Genomic DNA, 26088 nt, shown 5'->3' with positions numbered 1-26088 from the left:
ACAGATGACCAATTACTTTCAAACTCAGGTGCCTAAAGCAAGGACCCTAAATCTATATCCATCCACCCCGTAGGCCCCTTGATCTTCAAAGATTCTGTGTACTAGGTACATCCCTAGAGTGAACAGATGTCCCAATTTTATAGGGACAGTCCCGATTTTTGGGTCTTTTTCTCATATAGGCTCCTATTACCCCCCACCCCTGTCCTGATTTTTCACGTTTGCTGTCTGGTCACGCTATACGTCCTAGTGTGAAACACTTTTTGTCCCCATCTCTGTTATGATTTATATTGTGATGGGACCTGGAGTGCCTGGCCAAGACGAAGGCCCATTGTTAGGGACTGTGCAAACTCATGAAGACATGAAGACATGCAAACTCATCCCTGCCCTGGTGAGATTGCCATGGAAATAGACAAGGCAAAGAGTTGGGAGAAAGGAAGGATTGTTGTATCTATTTTACAGACTGAGAATGTGGGTCTGGAGAGATTAAGTGACTCCCTCGAGGTCACATGAGGAATCTGTAGCAGAGCCAGGAGGTGAACCAGAGCTTGCGAGTCATGGCCTCTTAAACAGGCACCTAAAATTCATATTTAAGGAATTAAAGAAGTGGCTGGACTTACCAAGATCTGCGCACCTGACATCTCCCACTGTGAAGTCCGTTTGGCCCCCATCTAGGCTGTCCTTGGACACTCTCCTTAGCTCCAGGAAACGTGATGGCTTTACTTGATGGTCGTTAAATGCAGATGGTCAGTGGTGTCTCCTGTCTGGATCCTACTGGAGAGGGAGAACGCAGTGTGTCAAATGTGTGGTGGGGACAGCTGAGTCACGTAGTGTTTGATGCTTGGTTGGTGCCCTGATTTTTGTTCTCTCTTTGTCTCTTTTGTATAAAACTTTGTCTTCCATGATGAGAAGCTCAGCAGATGAGCTGGAGTTAGACCATCTGCTCTTGCTGATTTTGGTCCCAGTACCCCCAGCCTTTGCTGGTACCGCCTATTTTCAGAGGTCAACCAATCTCAAATGCGCTCCTGGGAATGGGGACTAGACATCACAAAAAATAATAATTCTCCTTTGCCTAGAGCAGACCTGCTGCGTCTGGACAGCTCCATCCAAATGCAGCCGATCGGCTCTGCCTGCTGCCGTGATGCCGCTTTGATGGGAAACCCCGGTTGGTTTGGCAGGGAACGCAGAATTGGAGCTGCTGACCCAGAGGTGAATCAGACCTTTGAGCTGGAGTGTGCTGTGACCCATAAGGCTGGTTCTGCAGTGGGGAAGAGGTGAGCAGGAGCGGGCGGCTCTCAAGACCTCCCTGTGTCTGCAGACGCCACAACTGGACCTCGCTGGGTGCCGTACAACCCAATTGATTATTTGTTTTATGGCGGGGTGAGAGGCTCCAATCCAGATAAGCACCACTGTGCCAGGCTCTGTGTGGACACTTAGGGAGTTACAGTCAAGGAAGTTACAGTCTAAATAGGCAAAACAGACAAAGGAAGCATCATTATATCAGTTTTAGAGATGGAGAACTGAGTCATCGGGAGATGACGTGCTTTGCCCAAGATCACAGGAAAGTCTCTGGCCAAGCTGTGAATTAAGAACGGTCATACTGGGTCAGATCAATGGTCCATCTAGCCCAGTGTCCTGTTTTCTGGCAGTGGCCAATGCCAGGTACTTCAGATGGATTTATCCCCTGTCATCCAATCCCAGCTTATAGCAGTCAGAGGCTTAGGACACCCAGAGCATGGAGTTGCATCCCTGATCATCTTGGCTAATAGCCATTGACGAACCTGTCTGTCATGAACGTATCTAGTTCTTTCTTGAACCCTGTTATAGTTTTTGGCCTTTACAACATCCCCTGGCAACGAGTTCCACAGGCTGACTGTGTCTTGTGTGTAGTAGTCCATCCTTCTGTTTGTTTTAAACCTGCTGCCTGTTCATTTCATTGGGTGACCCCTGGTTCTTATGTTAAGTGAAGGAGTAAATAACCCTTATTCACCTTCTCTGCACCATTTATGGTTTTATAGGCCTCTGTCGTATCCCCTGGTAGTCGTCTCTTTTCCAAGCAGCACAGTCCCAGGTTTTTTTTTAATCCCCCCTCCTACGGAAGCTGTTCCATTCCTCTAATCATCTTTGTTGCCCTTCTCTGTACCTTTTCCAATTCTAATATATCTTTGTTAGACCTAGGGCTCCTGAATCCTTGCCCAGTGCCTTACTGACAAGACCATCCTTCCCACACATCATCTGAGTGAGGGAATCTGTCTCCTAGCCTGCAGGTTAGTGCAGTCAGCTTGCACCGCTTCTCCTCAGGTGAAAGTGAGTTTAGTGGCTAATTCTCTTCAGGTTGTGCTGAAAACCTAATTTCCTTTTCTGTGACCCGTGGAGGCAACTCTTAACGTTGGCAATGTTTTCTGTGAGCACTGGAGAACATGGGGTGTACCCCTTTAAAGGAAAGAAATCTCCCTTGCTAAACGGCCTCAGTAAATGTTACGGCCAGGCATATTGCCATCATCGTGAACATAATTGTCCTACTTTGCTCCTGGCCAGCATCTTTCATGCAAGGATCTCTAGGGATGTGCTAAACCTGCTAATACTCCCGTGAGATAGTATGAGCCCCATTGGACAGGCACGGAAACTGGGGCACAGAGAAATGATGCAGTTTGGCCAATGGGTTAGAGTGAGTCTGTGACAGCTGGGAATGGAACCCAGGAGTCCTGACTCCAAGTCTCTTGCTCTAACCGTGACATTTTCATGCTGAATTAGATTTTTTTTTTAAAGCTTCTCGTGGATATTTCCTGTCCCTGCCCTGCACTACTTTATTCTTCTTTCTGTATTTCCTTGTGCCTCTTTTTTACATTTATCCCTTCTAACGAGGGCAGTACAATAGGCACAAAGGCACTAGTGAAGCACGCTTAAGGGCCTACAGAAGACATGGAGGGGACAAACTCCTGAAAGTCTCTGTCAGTGTAGCTGAGTGCATTGTCAGTAGGGCAAAAGTGCAAGCATTGCCCAGGGAGAACAGGTGATAAATTATGCCTGGGAGCAGGGCCGGTGCAACCATTTAGGCCAACTAGGCGGTTGCCTAGGACGCCAAGATTTGGGGGTGCCAAAAAGCGGCACCCCCCCAAAATTTTTTAAATAGTTGCAGCGGCCGCTGCGTAGTCTGAGCTGCCAGCGGCAGCAGCTGCCTGCAGCCCGGCAGCTTAGGACGCCCCCGGGGTCAGCGCACAGCCGCGGCAGCCCGGCAGCTTAGGGCGCCCTGGGGTCAGCGCGCAGCCGCGGCAGCCCAGCAGCTTAGGGCGCCCCGGGTCAGGAAGCCGCCGCAGCTTAGGGCGTCAGAAATCCTAGCGCCGGCCCTGCCTGGGAGAGGGGTTGTGTGATTACTGCTCTGTATCCATAACATGCTCATCCCAGGTGCCCCCTATGCACATCTGGTTCTGCATTTAGGAGTTTTAACTTTCTTTTAATTAAAGGTCTGTATTGTGCCAGGCAATGCTTCACAGAGCAAGGGCTGCAGTCAGAGCTTTTGCAGGCGAGGGATAGTGGTGGTGGCACATACGAAGCTGAACGCAAAATTGCAGGCTGACAGCTTTGTGCAAGCAAAGGGGCCTGGGTTTTGCAGGATTGCCAGCTGAATGGCTGTGCCTGGGTTTGGTACCTGCTCCCCAGGAAGGGCTGCCAGATGTCATCCTGACAGCCTTTATCTATGCACAGAAGTGACTTCACAGAAGCAGATCCCAGGATAGGAGTGACACAGGGAAGATTAGGTGACTTTCCTGCACCTTGTTTGTTTCGCTAATCGCTTTAACGGTGTGTAAGCAGGTGACACACCAGTGCTCCGGCCTTGCTGCTAAACTCGCTTGTAGCTGCACAGACCAGTTGTGCAGCACAGGGCAGAATCAGGTTAGAAAGCCTGATCCTTCTCATCTGCTGAAGGTGACGGCAAAACTTCCATAGGTGCAGGATCAGGGCGAGAATCGTTTTACATAACGGTGCTTCCAGCCTTGTATAGACCAGGGCCATCAATTAGGCTTTTGCTTTTCTCTCAACTCCAACAAGAGAGACAAGTCTAGCTACACATAGCCAGACTGGGAGCCCCTTGTTCCCAATTCACATCAGTGGAGTTGCTTGTGTGAGTAAAACGTTTGCAGCCTGGGCCTTAGCAAATACATGCACAACCCTGTGCTGCTGTGTCTGTCTCCCTTGTTCACCTATTTCCATTGCGTTATGCACCCATCTCTGAAGCCCTGATTCAGAAGAGCACTTAAGCATGTACCTCCAGTTAAGCATGATCTCAGCCACTCTTCCTGAATTTGGCATGATTTCCTGGACTGGGGCCTTGTCTGTAAGATCTTTGGTGCAGGAAAGATCTTTTATATCTGTACAATGCCTCACACAATGGAGCTCTGACCCTGACTGGGTCTCTGGGTGCTACCACAGCACAAATAGTAGAAATAGTTGGATAAACAGAACTGGAAACAAAATTCATTGCAGGTTTGAAAAAATTTCAACCCACTCCAGCCTATAATAATGCGACTAATCAGTTTTGCTCCTGTTTACAGCGTTTCTGGTCCGTATCGCTTTCAGTGTCTCAAGACAGCAACACTGCAGTGTTTTGAAATGGAAACGCTCTGTGGGAATATTTGCTTTAAAATACAATATCTGCTGGATCTTTATAGAGCGAATATTAAAGTATTTGCAAATGACTGTTTTTACACAACTTAAAATTTAAGGGTCAAATCTGACCTGACTTTATCTCTTCTAAGAGTGGCATTATCTGGTATCTGTGTTCTGGAACACGGGAATCAATAGTCGCTCTTGATAAACACCTGTTGTTCTGAGCTATATTTTTTAAATTTAAATTTTAAAACAAACTTCTTATCCTTGAGAAAATGTTTAGCACCGGAAGATGGCTGAGATGACATTTTCTTAATTGAAGGAAGCTACTGACTTGTGTAATTCTGGTAGTTCAGGCATCCCCAACGAGATGGCTGATGTGCTGGGAATTTGACTTTTAATAGACTGAAATGTGTTTTAGATTCTGTTACCGAACTTTGCTCTGTGGGTGGAACTGGCGTTAGCCTTGTTATGGCAGCTAGAAGCTCCTTGTGAGTGGAAGAAAATGTACTTGCATGGAAGCAGATCATCAAGCAGCTGCTGTGTGCGTGAGTGTGTGTTTTCCTGTGTGTGTGTAATGAGAGTGGTGGGGAGGAGTGTGAATATGTTTTGGCTAGTGTGTTAGTGCATTGCCTATCTGATCCAGTGTAGTGCAATGGGTGTGTGTTTGCATGCCAGTTACTCTGTCCTGCATATGACAAACCGCATATTGTGTGAGCGCACCTGGGATTGCTTTGTATGTGGGGTACTGTTACTTTGCTTTGGCTGCGAAATAACAAGGAATATTTTGAAAGGAGGAACATGGAGCCAAGAGGAACAGTCAGTCAATGAATGTGAAAGGACACTAGCTCTAACGATGACAGGGAAAAGTTCTGTATGGGCATGGCAAGCAGTGAGTGGATACAATATACAGAGGTACAAGGGTGTGTTTTTTAACAAACAGAATTTAGCGAAGGGAGCAGGGATTGCAAATGGTTTTCTACACTGTTGTGAATGCCTAATGTGAGTATTTAGGACTTGCATCCTATTCCCCTTGGAGCATGTGCCTGTGAGAAGATTTCAAGTGGTAAATAGGTTACTGGATCAAACCAGGGTACTGAGCTGGGGAGACTGATGTGCTGGTAAGGAAGGTCCAGAAGTAGGTGCTATTGTAGAATGGGTAAGAAGGATGGCAAAGGAGGAGGGTGGCTGTACGGAGCTAGGACATGGGAAATCTCTGCTCAGTTCCCAGCTCTGCCACTGACTCACTTTGTGACCCTTGGCAAGTCATTTAACCTCTCTTTTTCTTAGCTTCCCACCCCTAAAACAGGGGGAGAGTGGGCAATGGGAGGTTTGCCACTGACCTGGAAACAGAGCAGCCTCGTGTCTAGAGTCATGTCTTTGGCCTGTGGTGAGCAAAGACGAGAACGATCCGCATATATTCTAGGTGTATTTAGGAGACACACAGGTGTGAGGCTGTCCGTGGAAGTGCTTCTGGTGAGCAGCGAAGCCCCGAAAAAGAGCTCAATTACAGAGAAGAGTTTTGTTTCTGGCTCGGGGAGCAAGCATCAGCCAGTGTTCAGAGCACAGGAATGGGCTTCAGCTATTCTAGGTTCTGTTACCCAACTCTGCTGCTGACCTGCTCCATGCTTTTGGGCAGGTGTCTTAACTTGACGGTGCCTCAGTTTCCCTTTCTCAAAAACTTCCCTAACTCACTGAAGGGGTTGTGAAGAATGGCTGAGGTTGGCTGAGCCCAGTGAGCGACTCACAGGTAAGGTGCAAGATGTCCCGTTGTTTATGTACTGTACAACATTTGTCACTGAGGAGGGTAGCAAAACAGGAAGCACAGATGAATTTAGGATCTGCCCAGTTAGGAGGATGCTGGATTCCACACAGGACAGAACCAGGGACCAACTGAAGTAAGAGCAGCCCTGCCTTGTTCATAAGATGAGAATGTGTTTCAGGGAGTTGGTAAAGAGGCAAAGTGGCATTTTGGGAACTGGGTTTGCTCAGATGGCAGGAGGAGTGGGGCTAAGTCGCCTGGGAAAATTCCCCACAGAGGAGAGGGAAACTTCGAAATGGAGCTGTGAATATGAAGGCTGTTTGGAGCTTCTGCTTCAGCAACAGGTGTGAGATTGTTTGTCAGTCTCTCATTTGCCTTGCCATTGCTAAGACAGTTTATGGATTTGTTTTCTGGCATCCTCCAGATCTTTCATATATTATCTTACAACCCCCTCCCACCCCACCATACACCAAACTCACGTTGCTTGAGGCCTGACTGGCTGTTGCTACATCCCAGATATCTGGCTCTGTGCATTTCTCTCCTCTTGTTCTGCATTCCTAATGCCACAAGCCAATGTTTTCAACCTTCACCACCTAAAGCTAGTCCTATACATGCATAGTTAACAGGGATGCTGGAACAGTGTGTATAGTGGGGGTGCTGAGAGCCATTGAACCAAACTGCAAACCCTGTATGTGATGGAAACCACTTCAAGCCAGGGGGTGCAGCAGCACCCATAGTTCCAGTATCTATGGTAGTTAGGCACTTAAATACCAAGCTGGTTATAGGAGGGTCTGTTGAAAGCAATGGCATCTCTGGGTTCTCAGCATCCCTGAAAATCAGGCTACTTCTTTAGATGCCTGAACTGGAGCTGAGTAAGTAACTATATTTGATTTTATTGTTTTGATTCAGTGGCCAAAATGGAGAATCTGAAAAAAAAAAAAATGTTTGGGTTGACCTGAAATGGAACTGGTTTGGTTTTTCTCACTGAAATGAAAAACAAAATAATCGAATAGTTTCAGGTCAAACAAAACATTTAGTTCAGCCCCAAACAATCTTGTTTTGCTTTTGCCTTTTGTTTAATTTCATGTGGGTTTTCTTTTGCCTTTTTCTGTTTGTTGATAAATCTAGCTGCGTTTCAAAACAAACAGGGGAAATGTTTAGATGTCTCTCTTTTTTTTTTCATCTTTCTTTTTTGGTCTCAAGTCACAAATAGTTTTGGTCTCTCCTAAACTGCATTTTTGGGCTACTCAGCTGTTGGGTTGGAAACTTTTGCCCAGCTCTAGCCTAAAACTGGATTTAAATGTCTAACAATTTGCAACCTGTGCAAGAGTCGGCCTGGATTTTCAAAGGGTGACCAGTGATTCAGGGTGTTCTATTCTGTGGGTGCCCAACTTGAGTCTTGCATATATCCTGTGTTGTCATTTTTATGTGTTAGCTGTGCTGTGTGTGTGTGGACTGTAATATGCTCAGTAACACAAGACGCTGAGTTGTAGTTAACCTTGCTAAGTGCAGATCAAAGGAGATGGACCGTTAATCGCATTCGTTAATGTTTAATTTATTTATTTTTAAATGTGGAAGCCCTGAGCCAAGGTTACCAAAACTCTTTTTTTACCACCCTTAATGTTCCGAATGTACCCACAAACTCTTGAACAGAAACCTTCTCACAGGTAGGCACCCAATCACCCTTAACTTTGCCCCTGTTCAGCAAAGGCCGTTTTTCACCTGGACTCCCAGGAACCATACTGACTACTTTTGGGGTGGGGCTGGCTGCCTGGTGAAGGGAAGGTGGGGTTAGCTTACCCTGCTGGAACCTCTCCTGGGTGGATTTTCTGCCACCGAAACCCTATTCCAGAGTCTTTGCCACTATGGATCTTCCAGTGGATTTGCTTCATAGAGTGTCTCCATCTAACAGAAGAAGACAGAATTCAAGTTACTGCAGCTCAACACTAGTTAGCCACACACTCCCCAGTTAGTCCACAAGGGCCATATCAAAGGGGTTTTATCTTCCCTGCTCCATAGTGCTCAATGGCAGTGAGTCTGGTTCAGTGCTGCCCTGGTGACCAGGGGGAGGTTTATGTGGAAGAAGGAATGGTGCAGTGGTTAGGGTGCTTGCCCAGGACTCACAAAATCCAGGTCCAGTTCTCAGCTCTGCCACAGGCTCCTTGGGCAAGTCACTAGGAATGTGTCCACACGGCAACTAGGAGCATGCGGCCCACTGTGGGCAGACGGACGTGCGCTAGCTCTGCGTGGGCTAGTGCGCCGAAAACAGCAGCATGGCCATGGCGGGCCGAGCAGTGGCTTGGCCTAGCTGCCCGTGTACGATCCACTCGATCCCCCGGGGTGGCTGGCTCAAGCCAAGGGGGCAGCACGGCTGTTGTTAGTGCCCCAGCTCGAGGAGAGCTAGTGCGTGTCTGTCTGCTAACGCTGGGGACAGTTCCCCTGCCCTGCCTCACTGGGGTGTGTGAGGTACATTAGAGATTGAGGTGCTCCAATACTGTGCTAATGGGGGCCAGGTAAGGACCTATGGTTAGATTTTCTCTGGTCCCTTTCGAATTTGCCCATTGAAGGCCGACCTAGAATGTAGGAGGATTGCCTCCCAGGGAACATTGTGTGCACCAGCCCCAGGCCCTGCCACTTGCGGGGCTTTATTTCTGCCAGCGCTTTATTTTGCCGCTGAGTTGGAAGGCATTAATATGGAAACATTCTACCTCAGGATTTCCTCAGCCTCCGAATAAAAAGACATTTGGAAAATGAAATATTTCTGTTGAGCCCATGATAAATCTTTCGCTGTTTAGGAAGGTGAGAAATTAAAATTGCAAAACAGGCAGCGAGGAAGCAAGCCAATGTGCGTGGCTGGGTTGGCTGGGTCTCCAGTCTTCAGAGAGGATGCTCTGTGTGGGAATCAGCAGAGAGACAGAGCTCTTTCGTAACCCAGAGGAGGCTGATGGCTCTGGAACGGGAGGGCTGGGCATAGCAGAGAGAGCTGAGCCTGCATCCGTCTCTTTATTTTACTTTAAAACAAACAAAAGGAAATATTTCTTCACACAAGGCAAAGCCAACATGGGAGCTCATTGCCAAGGGATTTTTGTGATGGCCAAAAGTATAACCGGTTCAAAAAAGAATTAGCTAATTTTATGGGGCTGGGTCCATCAATGGCTATTAACCAAGATGATCAGGGATGCAACCCCATGCTCTAGGTGTCCCTAAGCCTCTGATTGCCAGATGCTGGGAATGGACAACATGGGATGGATCTCTTGATAACTGCCCTGTTCTGTTCATTCCCTCTGAAGTTTCTGGCATTGGCCACTGTTGGAGGAAAGGATACTGGGCTCGATAGACCATTGGTCTGACCTTGTATGGACATTTTTATGTTCTTATGTACTTAGCTGGAGGCATTTCCATGGTGCCCTTCTTGTACCAAAGCACTGCAGATACTAGGGATATGAGTACATGGATATTATAGCATCAGTGTGTAATAATCTGCAAACTCCCTCTGAGACAGGGACGTGGCCTGCGGTAGGTAGCAGGTCACAGTCTATTTAGCAAATGAAAATGCAGTTCACAAATAGATAGGCGAAAGGGAAAATACGTTTGTTGGCTGGGACGTTGCTGAGCAGATGGTGTCAGTGATCAAAGAGCTTGAGGGGAGTGTGTGTTTGCTGGGCTTGGGCGTGTGTATGGGGGGATGTTTCCTTGACTCCACATTTACAAAAAGAAATCACAATGTACGTTCTGTAGTACAGAGAAGCTCTTCACAAGAGACCAGCTCGTATTAGGAAGTGTGCTACCTTAAGGGACTGCCCCATATGTCCCCAGTGTGTTGAGCCCAAATCTCCTCCCCCTTTTTGTAAGAAATTCACCTCTGTTAAGCCCTGATCTTTGCAGGGTTCTTGAGACCTACGACAAGGTTTCACTACATCAGACAAATACACGTTTTTTTTAAAAGACCTGCTCTGGCACCTTGAAGTCCCATGCATTAGCCTCCCAGGGGATGGCATAAAGCCCATCCTCCCACGTCCTTTAGTGATGCTTTCATCTAACATTGTCTCTTGTTCTCATTTTAATCTGGGCCTGACCCTGCAAGCTTGCTTCTGTGAAGCGTCGCAGTGAAACCCGGGCGACTCTCTGGTGAGTAGGTTTGTTCAGGACTAGGCCCTTGGATTGTAAGCTTGTCTGTCAAGGTAGGAACTTACATGGCACCATAGATTCCAAGGCCAGAGAGGACCCCTGTGCACATCCACTCTGTCCTCCTGCATAACACAGTCCAGAGACCTTCCCCACAATATTTCTTAGAGCAGAGTTTTGGGGGAAAAAACATCCCATCTGGATTAAAAAATGGTCAGCGATGGAGAAACTGAGGCCCTGAGAGATGAACTGACTTGCCCAGGGGGCTGAGACAGAGCCAGGAATTGAACCCAAATCCCACAAGGCGTAGTCCAGAGCCTTAGACATAAGAGATGCAAACGCATCTGCAAGGAAGAAGCACTCTCCAAGTAAAAGCAGTAGGGAGTGCCCGCCCCCACCCCTCCCTGGAGGAAAAGCCTCCAAAGGAGAGTTCCCCTTGCTGTTTCCTCCAGAAGGGGGTGGGATTTCCCTTCCTCGTTTTCATTGCCTCTGAGCTCCTGAGCTAAGGTGAGTGCTAGATCTGAGAGCAGCAGCCCCTTCCCTCTCCTTGAGTGTGGCCCTGGCGACTCTCATGTCCTGGTTACTCTGGCAACGAACTGTGATCAGACAGCACCAAGCAGCTGAATTCAGCCCCTTGTTCAGTGGAAAATGCTCTCATTGAAGCAGAGGCTGAGCGAAGCCTCCAGCCTTTATTCCACTGAATGACATCCATTTGTACACTTATTTGTGCGTGCGTGGATAAGGAGCGAGGAACACGGCGATCTGCAGATCAAAAGCAGTGGCGAGTATTGCTGCATGCTAATCAGGGCAGCCAGGATCCTCCTCCTGCCACCTGGGAGCCCTCTGGGTACCCACAGGGGCACCCAGAATACCCTGGCACAGTGGGAATCTGTCAGACCAGGCTGACTGTGGGATTCAAGTGGGAAGGTGTCTTAGTTGAGCTGATGGGTGAGGGAAGGGCTGCGTGGGGAACAGTATCCAGGGGCTGCTCTTGGCCTAATCTTCAAAAATAACCTTAGAGAGCGTTGGCTGTGGTGGTGATAATGAATGTGGTGATGGGAGAAGCGATCGGAGAAATAGGTGGGAGATGGGGTATGGAGTAGTGGGAAAAGGAGGAATGTGTGGAAGAGGATAGAGAAGGCTGGGGAAGGGGGTGGTGGGAAGAGGATAGAGGATGGGAAAAGGGATGGAGAAGGCTGGGGAAGGGGATGGAGGGAAGGGGATGATGGGAAGAGGATAGACAGGGCTGGGGAAGGGGATGGAGAAGGCTGGGGAAGGGGATGGAGGGAAGGGGATAGAGAAGGCTGGGGAAGGGGATAGAGAAGAAGGGGGAAGGGGATGGAGGGAAGGGGATAGAGAAGGCTGGGGAAGGGGATAGAGAAGAAGGGGGAAGGGGATGGAGGGAAGGGGATAGAGAAGGCTGGGGAAGGGGATAGAGAAGAAGGGGGAAGGGGATGGAGGGAAGGGGATAGAGAAGGCTGGGGAAGGGGATAGAGAAGAAGGGGGAAGGGGATGGAGGGAAGGGGATAGAGAAGGATGGGGAAGGGGATGGAGGGAAGAGGATAGACAAGGCTGGGGAAGGGGATGGTGGGAAGAGGATAGAGAAGAAGGGGGAAGGGGATGGAGAAGGCTGGGGAAGGGGATGGAGGGAAGGGGATGGAGAAAGCTGGGGAAGGGGATGGTGGGAAGGGGATGGAGAAGGCTGGGGAAGGGGATGGAGGATGGGGAAGGGGATGGTGGGAAGAGGATAGACAAGGCTGGGGAAGGGGATGGTGGGAAGAGGATAGAGAAGAAGGGGGAAGGGGATGGAGGGAAGGGGATAGACAGGGCTGGAGAAGTGCGAAGTGGAGGAAGAGGAGGAGACTGTGGGAAGAGGAAGGAGTGGGGCAGAGGTATATCGGGCGCTTCTCGCAGCATTAGCGATGGCACTAAAATAGACATCTCGGTGTCTGTGGAAGATGGAAATTCACCCGACCTCACGCCAGAATAAAGAAAGTCTTGCCAAGCACTTCTCTCTCACTGTTAGTCAGCTTAAAATGGCAACAAAGGCCAAGGCTGGGGATGAGCTGCTGCTCTGGGATTGAGGGAGCTGCTCAGAATGATAATTGGGTCTTTTTTCATCTTTTTTATGAAGCTAGCCAGCTATTGCGCAAAGTAATTAACTGGACAGATGGATACATCAGAATTTGTAACTGTTGCTGGCAACATTAAGACACTTTATTTATTTTTTCCCCCCTGAGGCCTTGTGTCAGCCAAAGGGCTCCAAGTTGGGGCAACCCTTCAGAGAAGGGGATAAAATAAATGAGGCTTGAAAAATGAATAAACATCATCGCAGCGTATATCGTCAGTACCTGGTGATCACTGCAAGTAAGGCCTTGCAAGAGCACCTCTTTGCTTGTGCAAAACACTCCTTACTTGTGCAGGCAAGTGGTGCAGCCACCCCTCAAACACGTGCAGTTATGAGAGATTACACAAGAATGGAGGAACTGCTACAGCAGATCAAGCCAGTGGCACGCACTTCCAAGTATCTAGGTGCTGGTGCTGACCACTGTCAGAGCAGTTCCAAGAGCCCTGAAGTGGCCAGTTGTGAAATAACCTACCCATAATGATTCCACTATCTTCCTCCCTCTCTGAGCCAGAGCTTGGTTTATGATTTCAAGAAGGAGGCCTTCTATCCCTCTCACACTTCCTCTTTAAAACCCTGTAACCCTGTCCAGTGCAACTCTGGGTGTTCTCTTCCAACCCTTTTAACCTCTACCCTTCAGTGATTTCTTGTGGCAAGGCGTTCCCCAAGTTAATTAAGGGTTGTGATTTTTGTGTGTGTGTGTGTTGCTCTTTTTCACCAGCTTTCTAAGTGTGTTACAAGGAGGTGCGAAGCTAAGTCCCTTTCCTGCTCAGAATCTAATCTGCACCATATCCTTGTAAAAAATATTGTAAGCATGGTTAAAGAAACCTGTTGATCAAGGAAAACCTACTGAATATTTATCCTTGTGCACTCAGATGGAGGCAGAGCTCCCATGTTTCTGTGCATTTCTTTTTCTTGTTTTTATCCTCCAGAACTACTTATTCAGACCCTGATCCTAAACACCTCACATCCCCCCACACTTTTCTGCCTCTGCATAATAAATAATAGCATTTGAGGGAAGGGAAGCAAAACTGATGTCCCATTGCCTCTGGGAGCTCCTGTCCCTGAGCTTTCCTGGAACGTGAAAGGGATGCCCAAGATTCAGACAGCTGTCGATGCTCCCGTTACAGCTGCATAGATGTCTGTCCTCATTAGGGCTGAGATCGTGTAGGTTACAGCACAGTGGTTACAGCAACATCAGAGTGAGCATGAAGTTGCTGCAGAAATATTGACGATGGAACCAAGGGGGAAAAAAAATCTCTCTCTGATTAGCTACAGAATTTTCTTCTCTTTTTAATTAACGAGCAGGAATCGGGACAAGTTGTAACAACTGCATGAAGGTGGAGGGATGCAAGCTGGCGGGAGGGACCTGATAGAAGCTGGCTTTGTGTTAGTGTGGGGAATTTTATGAGAGAGAGAGAGAGAGGGTGAGGGAAACATGACAGGTATGCAATGCCTCCTGAATTTGTAATAGCTTCAGCTCCATCTGAATCATCCTCTCATTGGTAAAGGGAATGTAAAGCATTTAACAGATCAAATATTGGAAGAGGAACAACCACCAATACCAGCAGGAGGAACCTCACCCAACTCAAACGGGTTGATCAGACTAAAGCCGATATATAGGGTTATGATTTGGGCTTTTAACATGTTAATTACATAATTCACTTGATTCCTGCTTCAGGTTTCCTCTGCCTCTTCCCGTTAGAGAAACTCTGCTCTTTGGCTGTGTCTACACTAGCACTTATGTCAGTTAGATGTGTGAAAAAACACCCCCATGACCAACATAAGTTTCTCTGACAAAAGCACCGGTGTGGACAGTGCTATGTCGGCAGGAGTGGGAGACAATGACCGCCGCTCACTGGGGGTGCTTTAGTTATGCCGGCAGAAGGGCTCTCTTCCGCCAGCATAGAGCGGCTACACAGGAGACCTTATAATGGTGCAGATGCAGTGGTACGGTTGTGCCGGTGTAAGGTCTGTAGTGTAGACATGGACTTTCTGGGAGCTGGTAATTCAGAGATGAAAATTGATCAGGAGTGGAAATGGTTACAGCTGGTAGAAAATTTTCCATAGGAAGTTTTTGTGTTTTTGACACAACTTGCAGGGTAGGGCAGTACTTTTTCACAGCCTGCACAACTGGCCTGTGGAACTCATTGCCATATGTATTGTTGAAGGCAAGAACTCAGCAGGATTGGCCTTGTATATGAGTAACAGGACCACCCAGAGTTAAAATTTGCAAGGATTAAACAAGAAAAAGGAAAAAAAACCAAGATGTTTTGGAAGGACATAACTCCTCCTGTTTCACAGTATAAAACAATCTTTACAGCGGGGAGGGGGCAAGAAGAAACTTGCTTTGTGAACAGGTTATCCTATAAAAGCACCTTCCTTGGAAATAGTTGGTACTGATCCTGTTGTAGAAAGGATCCTGGTCTAGATGGTCCAGCGGTCTGATCTCATATGGTATTTTCTGTTTTCAGGGCTTCACGGTGGCTTCTTGCTGTGGACATTTGCTGCCTAGGAACTGGAGATGTAGCAAACTCATTTCAGACATGGGCCACTAAACCCCAATCAGACAGCAAACAAAACCCAATCTATAAATCCTTCCCAGGGTCCCCTTTCTGATTTTTGTAGACACTTTAAAAATAAACTTTGCAAGTAGTTGATCCGTGATGCAATTAGACTAACTGCCTCTGCTCCTTTTGTGGAAAGGCCTCTAGACTAATTGATTGTTTTTTCAGTTTGGGGGCTGAACTGTAAAATAATTTAAAAAAAAAAGTTGATTAGTGCTGAAATGGATTTTTTAAAAATGTTTTCAATTGAAAAACTCAAAATGTTTTTTGTTTAGAATTGACTGAAACACTTCGCTGGTCTTGAAATGCCTTTTCCCCCAAAGTTTTTGGCTTCAGTTGTTTTGGGCGTCTTTCACCTCCTTTCTTTTTCAATAGGCCAAACCTCAAACCGGATTTTTCATTTCAAAATGGCAAATCCAAACAAAATGGTCCAAACAAAACATTTCGACTTGGCTGAAACCATCCATGAAATTCAAACTGAATTTATACATAGTTGCAGAGCCCCCAGAAATGCATTTTTTGGCAACGATACTATTTGCAAAAAAAAAAACAAAAAAAACCCCTCACCCTAATCTACGCTTCACACTGCTGCGTAGTGATGCTGTTAGAAACAAGAGGATTCAAACAGGTGCAGCTTTATTTTCTGAGCGTTCATCAGTAGGTGGCGTTCTTGCTGTGAGTGCTGGGCCATGTTTGATCTGCTGGATTGTTGGGGTTTTTAGACCGAGCTATTCCAGTCAATCAGGTCAATGATCTGTAAGGGTGGAAAAGATTCCAGTCCTTGACATAATAAAGCAACGCGGAGCAGTTATGGCTGGGTAATTAATAGACATTCTTAATACTATTGAAGCCCAGAGTGATAGGATAATGAGCAATAGAAAGTCCTCCTATGTAATAGGGAATAGAAAGGGAGCTACAATGTATAAAAGTTGGCAAGGTTCCCTGCAGCAGAGGTGTATGTCTGAGGTACAGAGTCAGTCTGTGCTGTTCCTAACCTCTGTCTGCCACAAGCTGGGAATGGGCGACAGGGGATGGATCATTTGATGATTACCAGCTCTGCTCTTTCCCTCTGGGGCCCCTGGCATTGGCCACTATCAGAAGACAGGATACTGGGCTAGATGGACCTTTGGTCTGACCCAGTGTGGCTGTTCTTATTATCTGGTCCCCAGTGAACAAGTTGTTAATTTAACTTCACCCCATTGCCAGCCTTTTTCACAGCCCCTCAGGGAACTGGTATAAGAGTGGCTGCTGAAGAGAGGTGTTTTTTCACACCCAAGGCTGTAGAGGTGAGATGTCCTGTCCTGCTGAGTCAGTCCACCAGCTCCTGTGCGACAATGGAAGGGTGAAAATAAGAGGTTTGGATGTAAGCTAGGTGGAGAGCAGGAGATGAAGGGTAGTTGTGGATGGGGGCTTTCATGGCCCTCTTCCCACATGGGGCAATATTTAGGGCCTCCTCTTTTCATAATGTACAGAAATTAATAAGAACCTCATCCTGCCGTCCTTACACAGGCTAAACTCCCATCAAAGTCAATGGGAGTTTTTGCTGTGCGAGTATCACAGAGTTGGAGCCCAGAGTGATGATGTTCGGTATTTATGAGTAGGGTGACCAGATAGCAAGTGTGAAAAATCAGGACAGGAGGTGGTGGGTAATAGGTCCGTATGTAAGAAAAAGCTCCAAAAATTGTGACTGTCCCTATAAAATCAGGACATCTGGTCACCCTAAATATGAGGGGTTTGAAACACGAAAGAGAGGACTTATTGAGTGTGCTTGCGAGGTTTAATTAATGTGACGAAATTAGGGAAAGGAAAATTTATACTGACCATCAAGAGACTCTGGAGTAGTCTTCTAAGGTCATTCTTTTTATCACAGGAGAGGCTAAAGGCCCCAGCTAAGATCAGGGACTCATTGTGCTAGGTGATGAAAATGTGCATGGTAAGACACAGCCCCTGCCCCAGAGAACTTACAGTATAAAAAAAGCAGGACAGAGTGTAGTGTGATGAGTGGAACTAGAGGAGGTCAGGATTTGGGGTGGTGTGCTGAGTCTTACAGGACTGGGGGTCAGGAGTACAAATTGGGGTCAGGCTGTTAGGCTGCTCAGTATGTAACCCTGACGTCTGTGCATGCTTGGTAAAGATCTCTTTCCTACAGCTCTGCTTCTTGCTGTGTCATTTATTGCTAATGAAATACAGACAAAGGGTGGGAAGAGAAACTGAGGTTCAGAGAGGCAAAGTTACTCAGTTATGGGCACATAGCAGGCCAGTGACAGACCCTGGAGTAGAATCCAGGTCACGTGACTCCCAATCCAGTGCACTACCTGCTAGGTCACATTGCACCTTTCTCTATGTGAGCTCCAGTGCTTTTGACATTTAGACCTACACTGGCTAGAGCACTGAGAACAGTCAGGTCAGGAATAGCCTAGATAACAGACTGGTTTTATTCTTCTATAATTTCTGTAATTAAAGTAGTGGATAGTCAGTCACATGTTGTTTCATGACTAAAGACATGGGCCAACTGTCCTGTCCAGCTAATCGTACACTAACAATCCTCATATTAGATATGATGAGTCTTCCAAGGTGCTGCGTTTGCCCGTGATATTCATAACAGCAAATCATGGCAGCAGATAAAATGCAGTTGGGAAGGAAGATGAGTGTAAATAGTTAGCCTGGTAGCAAAGAAAGCCAGGCTAGGCAAAATGTGATCTGTCATCCAGAATGGCCATCAGGAGAGAGGGCCTGCTTGCACGGCGTTGTTATAGGAAAAGCCATCAAGCCAGTAAGTGTACTATAAAGCAGTAAAATGCTAATATAGCAAATATATAAATATTATAATCAAATAGGGTTATAGCTTATATTTATAGGGCTAAAATATCAGCCAGATTACCGAGTCAAGCACTTGCCTCTGTATGCTACAAAAATAATGGCATTGTAGAGGCACTGTATTTTTGTTCACGGGACACTGGACTGGGAGTCTTGCTCTGTGGTGGTGATCATAATTCCTTGCGCTTACAGAAGGTCAGTATCAGTGGGGAAACTGAGGAACAGGGAAGGGAATTGACTTGCCCAAGGTCACCCAGCAGGCCAGTGGCAGAGCCAGAAATTGAACCCAGATCTCCTGAGTCCCAATCCAGTGCTCTATCTACTAAGCCTTTCTGTGCCTCTATTTCCCCTTCATCCGTGTTGTCTATTTATATAGTAAGCTTTTTAGGGCAGATAGTCTCTCACTAGGTGCATGTACAGCACCTTGCACAATGGGTCCCAGATCTCGAATGGGTTGACATTACTGTCATGCAAACAATAAGTGTCTTCAGTCACGTTATGACACTGCTTTATCTTGCTTGTGTGGACAGGAAAACATCTTGTAACCGGATTAGTGAGTCATGTCTCATCCCTGGTAGATCCTGATGACGTGGCTCTTACACAGGTATATAAGCTGTCTCTGCAGAGAAGAACAAACCATTTGAGCTGATCTCAAAATAGTAAAGATTTGTCATAGAAAAAAATATTTTAATTCCTGAGGTTTTTTTTGAGAAGGAACGACTTTTCATCTAGTCTATTAAAAACAAAAAAGTATCTCTTTTCCTTTTGCTTTTTTTAACTTGTCCCCTTTTCCCCTCTATATCCCTTTCTCCTTTTTTCACTCTCCTCTGTGTAGCCAGTGAAAAAGGGGAGAAACCCCCAAAACATTGCTTTGGGGATTTTGCCCCCCAAAATGGAAAATGTTGAAGAAATGAAAAAGGCCATTTTTAAACCCAACAAACCTATTGGAAAAATTCCATCCAGCTCTAGTTATAATATGTCTTGGCCACAAAGCTATTTAACCACACTTGTTTGTGTGTGCAGTGTAGATACTGCCTTAAAGCTCACCTGAAATAATGTGCACGGTACTGGTGCCTGTGACATGCAGACACTACACCCTGCAGTGGTTGCAGTGTCCTCCCTGTCTCCACTTGAATTCAGAGCATGCTAGGCAGTCCAGGCCTGTCAGGGATCTGGTGACAATAAGATGGTCCCTGACCTGACTAAACCATGGTTTGGTCTTAATCAGTGAGATGGGACTCGGCAATGGTGCAAAGAGGTGGCGGATCTCTGGTCCCATCTGAATTGTCCTGCATTAGCACAGATGGGGCAGGAAAGGAAAGTAGTTCTGGGGAGGGAATTTCCAGCACGATGAAAGTGGGCCTGGTTGGGACTGGCCTCTGCCCAGAAGAATCGCTACAGTCCCTATTCAGCATGGTGCCCCTTACCTCCTACAAAGGCCTCTCCAAACCTTCAGGAACTGGCCAGAGCAGAAGGCTGAAACATCTCGAGATTAGACTGAATCTTAGGGGTGAAGCTGTGTATTCTCCTTCCCTTTGCTGTGCTGCTGAACAGAAGCAGCAGTTTTGCCACCTCAGCATGGCCTCTCCCTTCTTTCCCAAGAAGCCTACCCCCTGGACCCCAGAAACTCCACTTAACAGTTCTACTAACCTGCCAGGAGACGTCCCCCCCAAACTTAGCCGAAAGACTGACTGAGCAAAACCTGTCTGTGACCCCTGCTGTTCTAACCTCTGGCTCTGCAGTGCAGGGCCTTCTAATGAGGTGGCTCCTCTCCCCAGGCAGAGGAATAGTGTTAGCTATCTGTACCTTGGCTTTTCCGCAGACCCTTGGTGATGATTTGATTGTGCCGTTTAAAGCTCCTCTTACTTCCTCTACCTAAGGCAGACACGTCTCTTTCTGAAGCGCCGGTGACAGCAGCATAACACGAATATCTTTCCATTTAGCTGCTTGCTTTGCTTCTCCCCCATCTCTCTTTTCCCCTCCCGCCATCTCCAGTCCTCTCCAAACAGCTGCCTTTCACCTGATTGGATTTTCACACCTCATTCTGCACTTCTCCTGGAGCTTGTCGGCCTCGGTTTGTCTCTGAGCCTCTGCAGCAGGCGGCCAGGCTTTTCCCGCTAGTGCGCCGAGGACTCTGCTTTCTTTCATCACCAGCTGGCTAGGCACCCATGAACCCGATGAGGGGATGCATCCTCTGGGACTCTCTTCTTATGGCTGTGTAGTTCAGATGGTAAACGGGGACGGCATTCAATTCAATTAACTGGGAAAGTCAGTTAATTCCTCTGCCTCCAAGTAAAGAATGCACTTGCACCATATGCTTAGGTCCCAATGATGTAAAGATATGCCTGTGCATGAGTGATTTCTTCAATTAGGGTCTTTCTGCCTCAGTTCTCCAGCTATACAATGGGGACAATCATGCTCCCTTTGTCCACCTCATCAACTTAGGCCATGTCTACAAACACAAGTTGTACCACTTGAAGTATACCAGTATTGTTAAAGTGGTATAAGTTTTCTAGTGTGGACACAGTTATAAAGGTCCTTGTTCAGGTACAGCTTTTTTCCCCTCTCCTGTACAGGAAGGATAATATGCTATACTCGTATAACTGTGTCCACACCAGGGGTTGTACTGGTAAGGTAAAAAAAATGGCGCCCCTACCAACATACTGGTACAAAATCTGAGTGTAGCATTTTGGAGCAGGGAATGTCATTTGCTGTGTATGAATAAAGTACCTAGCACACTGCAGCACGAAATCTCATTTGGGGTTTGGAGGCACTACCATAACCTGAAATGACCCATTTGCTTTCTAGCCATCTCCAGTAGAACTTTGTGTAGCTAGAGTTAAATGAACTGTTCTCAAGGAAAACCAGAGCCACAGAAGATTTACCTGGGTTGGGATGGTACTGCAAAGCGAAATAGAGAGACCAAGCTCTTGGAAAGATTCACTGGGTATCAAAGGATTGATGCACCCGTCCGGCCTGATGAGTAGTGAGAGCCAGGATGACTCCCGGTGTTGCACTGTAGTCGTGAAAGCTGTTGCTTCAACATGAAGCTGGGTAGAATTGGGAAGTTCTGGTTCTGAATTTTGCTTTGCAATTGTGAGCCCAAGTTTTCCTCAGTTTGTTAACTCCAGTAACAGCTGGGGTGAGTTTGACCCATTGATTTCAACTGAACCTGTAACTCCAGATCAAAATTGGGAAGGAGCTAAGGTGTGCAGCATGGAATGAAACCAAAGGAACCCTCCATATCTAAACCTCTGCAAAGCAACAGATCGGCTGTGTACTTCTGCATAGCTCTAGTTTTGATGTCCCTGGTTGATAAGGTCATTAGAGAAACAACAGCCACATGTGATACTCCAGGCTGGAGTCTGACCCTGTAGTCTGTTCAGGTGACATAGTGGATTTGTTTGTTTATAGCCTCTGCTTCCCTTTCCGTGGGGCTCTTTGACCTCAGGTATGTTATTGCATGTCAGTTGCTGCCGACTGCAGAGTTGTCATGTTTCTAAAAGGTAATGGTGATTTTAAAGTGTGTTTTTTACCCTGAAAAGTCGCTGTGTAAAAATGCTTCTTTGGTATTCAGTATATCTGCGCCCTGTATCAATTCAGTCAGATCTGCTAGCTAGAGTGATAAAAATAAGTTTGTGCTACTTTTTTGCTCCTGCTAGCTCTGCTGAGAGACAGCAGCACAGGGAGAGGAAGCTGGAGTTTCATCTGGCTCGTACATCAGCAGACATGCTGAGTCCCAGTTGAAAGGCCAGCTATCAGTCGGTTACCCTTGTGCAACTCCATGAAGACTATGGGCCAGGTTCTCAGCTGGTGTAAATCAGTGTAACTCCATGAACCCATTGTGCATGCATAGCGGTAACAGGAGCCAACATTCGGTCTGCCGGATGGTTATAACTGGTGACAATTTATGACAAAGAAAGGACCCAGCATGACTCTCAGATTCCAATGGGTGTCTGAAGGACTGGCAGGGAAAGGGAGGGAAAAGCCCTCTTTTTCTGGTAAATGAGATAAGCTTGCTCGTTTGATCTGGGGTGAGGAACACACAATCAAGGGATCGCAAGGTGCCGTCTGTGTGGAGACACTTCTCAGAGTGGTGCCGCCTTTTCGAATAATGCTCAGCAGGTAGAGTCTGAATTGTGAGGGCTCACCCAGGCCGGGGATTGCGGGTGAGGCTTCGTGTTCTGTATTGGCAGATTAGTCCAGCTGGGCACTTAGAGGGTTTGGAGTTTTTGTTTTTATGCTTTTAACTTCTTCAGTTCTGCAGAAGCGGCTTGGAGCCATTACAGCTCACTCTGGTCTCTTTCCTGTGTTCAGGGTGTTGTGTACCTCACAGGATGTTGCTACAGGTGAACTGAAAGATGTGTTCACATTAGGAAAATACATCAAGGTTTTACTATCGCAGTCTAGGTGCCTAGTGAAAGAAAATCTCTAAAGGTCTGTCTTCATTGCAGAGGTATTTTGAGCTCTTGCTCCTGTGTTGCTCCAGCCTCTCGTCCATGTACAAGAACCTCTAACCTGAGTTTAGTGTGCTTTAGATCTGAGCTAGCTGATGTGTCCTGGGGTCTAGGTCAGAGCCTGGCTGCTGCTTTCAGTCGGGCTGGTAACGCACCCACTTTGCAGTGAAGACGCAGGCTGAGCTGTTTGAGTGCTGATAGTCCTTCAGTGCTTTTCCCCTGTACGCTCAAAAGGACAGACATAGGATCCCACAATTCGCTAGAACACCTCTGCTTAGTGCAGCACAAAGAAACCTGGGGGGTGCCCCAGAAATCCTAGCGACGCACTCCGGGGAGCATGGTACCAGTGAGGGCACTGTAATTCAGGCAGGGCTTTGCACTTTGTGGCTGGGCTAACTGATCAGCTCCAACCCAGGTGCCGATCACCTTGGTTAACTCTGCAGTGAAGACATACCTGAAGGGTTTGTCTTGAGTAGAGTTGTTTTCTGGTCAGGTTAATTGATTGACGCCGAACCGGAGAGTGAAGAGCAAACATTTGTGGCCTGTAACAAACACACACTAACCTTTACAAAGGTGCTAGGTATCTTGAGTTAACTGGCAATTGGTCAGGGCCCCAAGTGTCTTAAGATGAGAGAAGGGGTTCTAAGAAGGGCATTTTATCCCATAATCCCAGACAATCACTTTCAAGACCTGTTTTCCTCCTCTTTTTTCCCCCTTTTGTAATACTTAGCATTTACGTCAAGCACTTTATCTTTTCAAAGCACCAAACAAATATTAACATACCTGAAAGAGGGAAGTAAATAATTTTAATCAACTGATGAGGAAACTGAGGCACAGAAAGGATACCACTTGCTCAGGACAGACGAACCAGGATTAGAATCTGGGAGTCCTGATTCTCAGCACCGTCCTCCCTGCACTGGGCTGGGCTGCCTCTGTCTAACCTTTTTTATTTGGGCATAAGCAATACCTGCTCCTGTATTTTCCACTTCATGCATCTGATGTTTTTGCGGATACAGATTAACATGGCTACCACTCTGAAACCTGGCTAACTTTTGTCTCCACTGGGATTTCAACCCATGGAGCTGCACCAATGCCATCCCCTCGCACGAGCACAATTTGGATTGATGTAACAGTGTTTGCATCAGTGCAGCTACGGCAGGGGCCGGAATGTCAGTGTAGACAAGTCTGTAGCTCCTGCTGATTTATTTAATAAAGAATGCAGTCTGAGATTATTACAGGGGACCTTGATCAAAAGCACAGAGGTTATCCAAACTCAGCTGAAAACAGACAGTGCCCCAGCACAACGGGGTCGTGGCTGCAGCTAGCACTCCTCCCTTTTGTCCTTCAGCTCGCCTCTTCGGGGTGGCGGTGGGGGTGGGGGAAAGAGAAGAAAAATTGTCCTCTTCTTGCCAGGCTGCGAAAAAAACAAAATATGAATTGTCATAATTTAGCGGGCTCCTGAGTAAATTTGTATTTCATTCTGATTATGGAATGTGTTCTCTAATTGCGGCAGTAAAAAGGAATAGTCCATCTTCTCAATGCAAACGGCAGTGCTGATTGTTATTTAATTAGTTGATTCCAGTGTTCCAGGGGTGAGCTCGGAATTACAATCATGACTCCTATTATTTCAATCAGATTGCTGAATTAATTAAGAGGACAATGGGATTCTTCGTTGTTGACGTCTTAAGAACGCACAACAATAACTTTAAAATTGAAGGAATAATAAAAGGCCATTATGGATTTCCCTCCTCCCTCCCGCCGTAACAGAGCACTTCGGAAAGACACAAATGGTTTGCAGTATCCCACCCCCTCCTCCCTCGTGCATTGGGCTCACTGGGAGAGCAGCCGCTGGAGAAGCATTAAAGGTTTTGATTCAAGTTCCTGGCTCTGCGAGGGAGGAGGCTGGGGTAATGCTGTAGGAGAGAGGGAACTGCAGTGTCCCTTTTGCAGCCGTTTGTGTGCCTAGAATGGCAATAGCAACTGCGCTGCAGCAGAAGAGCATGTTGCTGGAAATGAGAATGAAATGGAGAAAGCAATTCTACAGGGTGGAGAGCGAGAAATGTGTGGGGTGGGAGGGTTGTTGCTGCCAGATTGCAGCACTCTTCACCACTCTCCTTTTCACTCTCTCTTCCTCTGTGAAGTTCCCAGACCTCAGCTAAGCAGGGTCAGTAGCTGAATGGGAGAATTCTGATAAAAAGACAGCGGGTGCTGCAATAAATGGTCAGTATGTTGGATCCTCAATCACTACCGCATCCTGCATCTCCGTGAGGTGCTAGGGAGTGCCAGGCTACTGGAGTTCATCTTCACTGGAGAGTGGACTCAAGATGCCTGACTCAGGTTCGCCTGGGTTGCCTGGTAGTGAGTCACCCTGAGAATTATGTCTACACTGCAAAAAGGGGGTGTGTTTAACCCGAGAGCTAACTCCGGTTCAAATTTCATTGACAGAACACGGAGCAATGGTCTCAAGTTGCAGTGAGGGAGGTCTCAGTTAGATATTAGGAAAAACTTTTTCACTAGGAGGGTGGTGACGCACTGGAATGGGTTACCTGGGGAGGTGGTGGAATCTCCTTCCTTAGAGGTTTTTAAGGTCAGGCTTGACAAAGCCCTGGCTGGGATGGTTTAGTTGGTGTTAGTCCTGCTTTGAGCAGGAGGTTGGACTAGATGACCACCTGAGGTCCCTTCCAACCCCGATATTCTATGATATGAAATACAGCAAAGACTCAGCTGCCCAGAGTGATTGAATGAGCAGCTGTTGAGTTAGGCCTGTATCGGTATAACGACGTCGCTCAGGTGTGTTAAAAATCCACATCTCTGAATGACATAGTTATACGGACCTAATACCCCTGGGTAGACAGCGCTGTGTTGGCGGGAGAGCTTCTCGGAGAGGCCAATTAACTGCACCCTCTCCATCGGCATGGTAGCATCTTCACTAAAGCGCTACCTGGCACGGCTGCACTGCTGTAGGGGAAGACAAACCCTGCGTTAGCACATCTCCTCTGACAGGTCAGTTAAAAGCACTGCCAGATTCTGCAGGTTTTTGTGTTTCAACGGGACTTGAATAAGTGGCGGGACTTGAGGTATAGCTTGGGTTAGCTCTTCAGTGAAGATAAACTCCTAGGTAGGACTTAAAACAAAAGGCCTGAAAATCCAGAGCTTTTCCATTGAGTTTAGTGAGACTGTGAACAGGTCTTTTGGGCATTAAGGGGTTTGTGGTACCTTTTATGAGATAAGGGGAGTATGTGACGAACTGGGAATGTTCTTAATATTTTCTCTGAATACTGTGTTGGTGCCTCAGTGTCTCCGAGGCAGTTCTTAAGTATCTGGCAGAGCAAAGGGCCAGTGTACCTAAACGCCTGACCCTTTGTCTCCTAGCAACTGATGGCCTGGGCCCTTCTCTGCAAAGGTGCCAACTGAAGGTGTTGGAGACAAAGGGATCAGGTGACCTCCTGGCCCAGGAAAGGAGCTGAGCAGAGAGGCGGGGCTGGAGGGGGTAGTGAGTCTGGAGCTGCCTGGGGATGAGGAGTCAAGTGCAGACCTGGGGGTCTTGCTCACTGACCCCCAGAATGGACCCGGCCGAGGGGTCCGGTTCGCTGTATCTACAAGCTCTGTTTTAGACCCTGTTCCTGTCAT

The 26088-nt window shown here is 47.1% G+C and overlaps 1 protein-coding gene across 1 annotated transcript in view; it reads left to right on the top strand.

The window, feature by feature from the left end:
- The window catches only part of GRIK4 (glutamate ionotropic receptor kainate type subunit 4), a 317557-nt gene that overhangs the window by 22453 nt on the left and 269016 nt on the right, over positions 1 to 26088 (top strand). The window lies entirely within an intron of this gene.

Source organism: Chelonoidis abingdonii, chromosome 18, assembly GCF_003597395.2.
Source record: "Chelonoidis abingdonii isolate Lonesome George chromosome 18, CheloAbing_2.0, whole genome shotgun sequence".
NCBI lineage: Eukaryota > Metazoa > Chordata > Testudines > Testudinidae > Chelonoidis > Chelonoidis abingdonii.
This window is presented reverse-complemented; position numbering and strand designations above follow the sequence as displayed.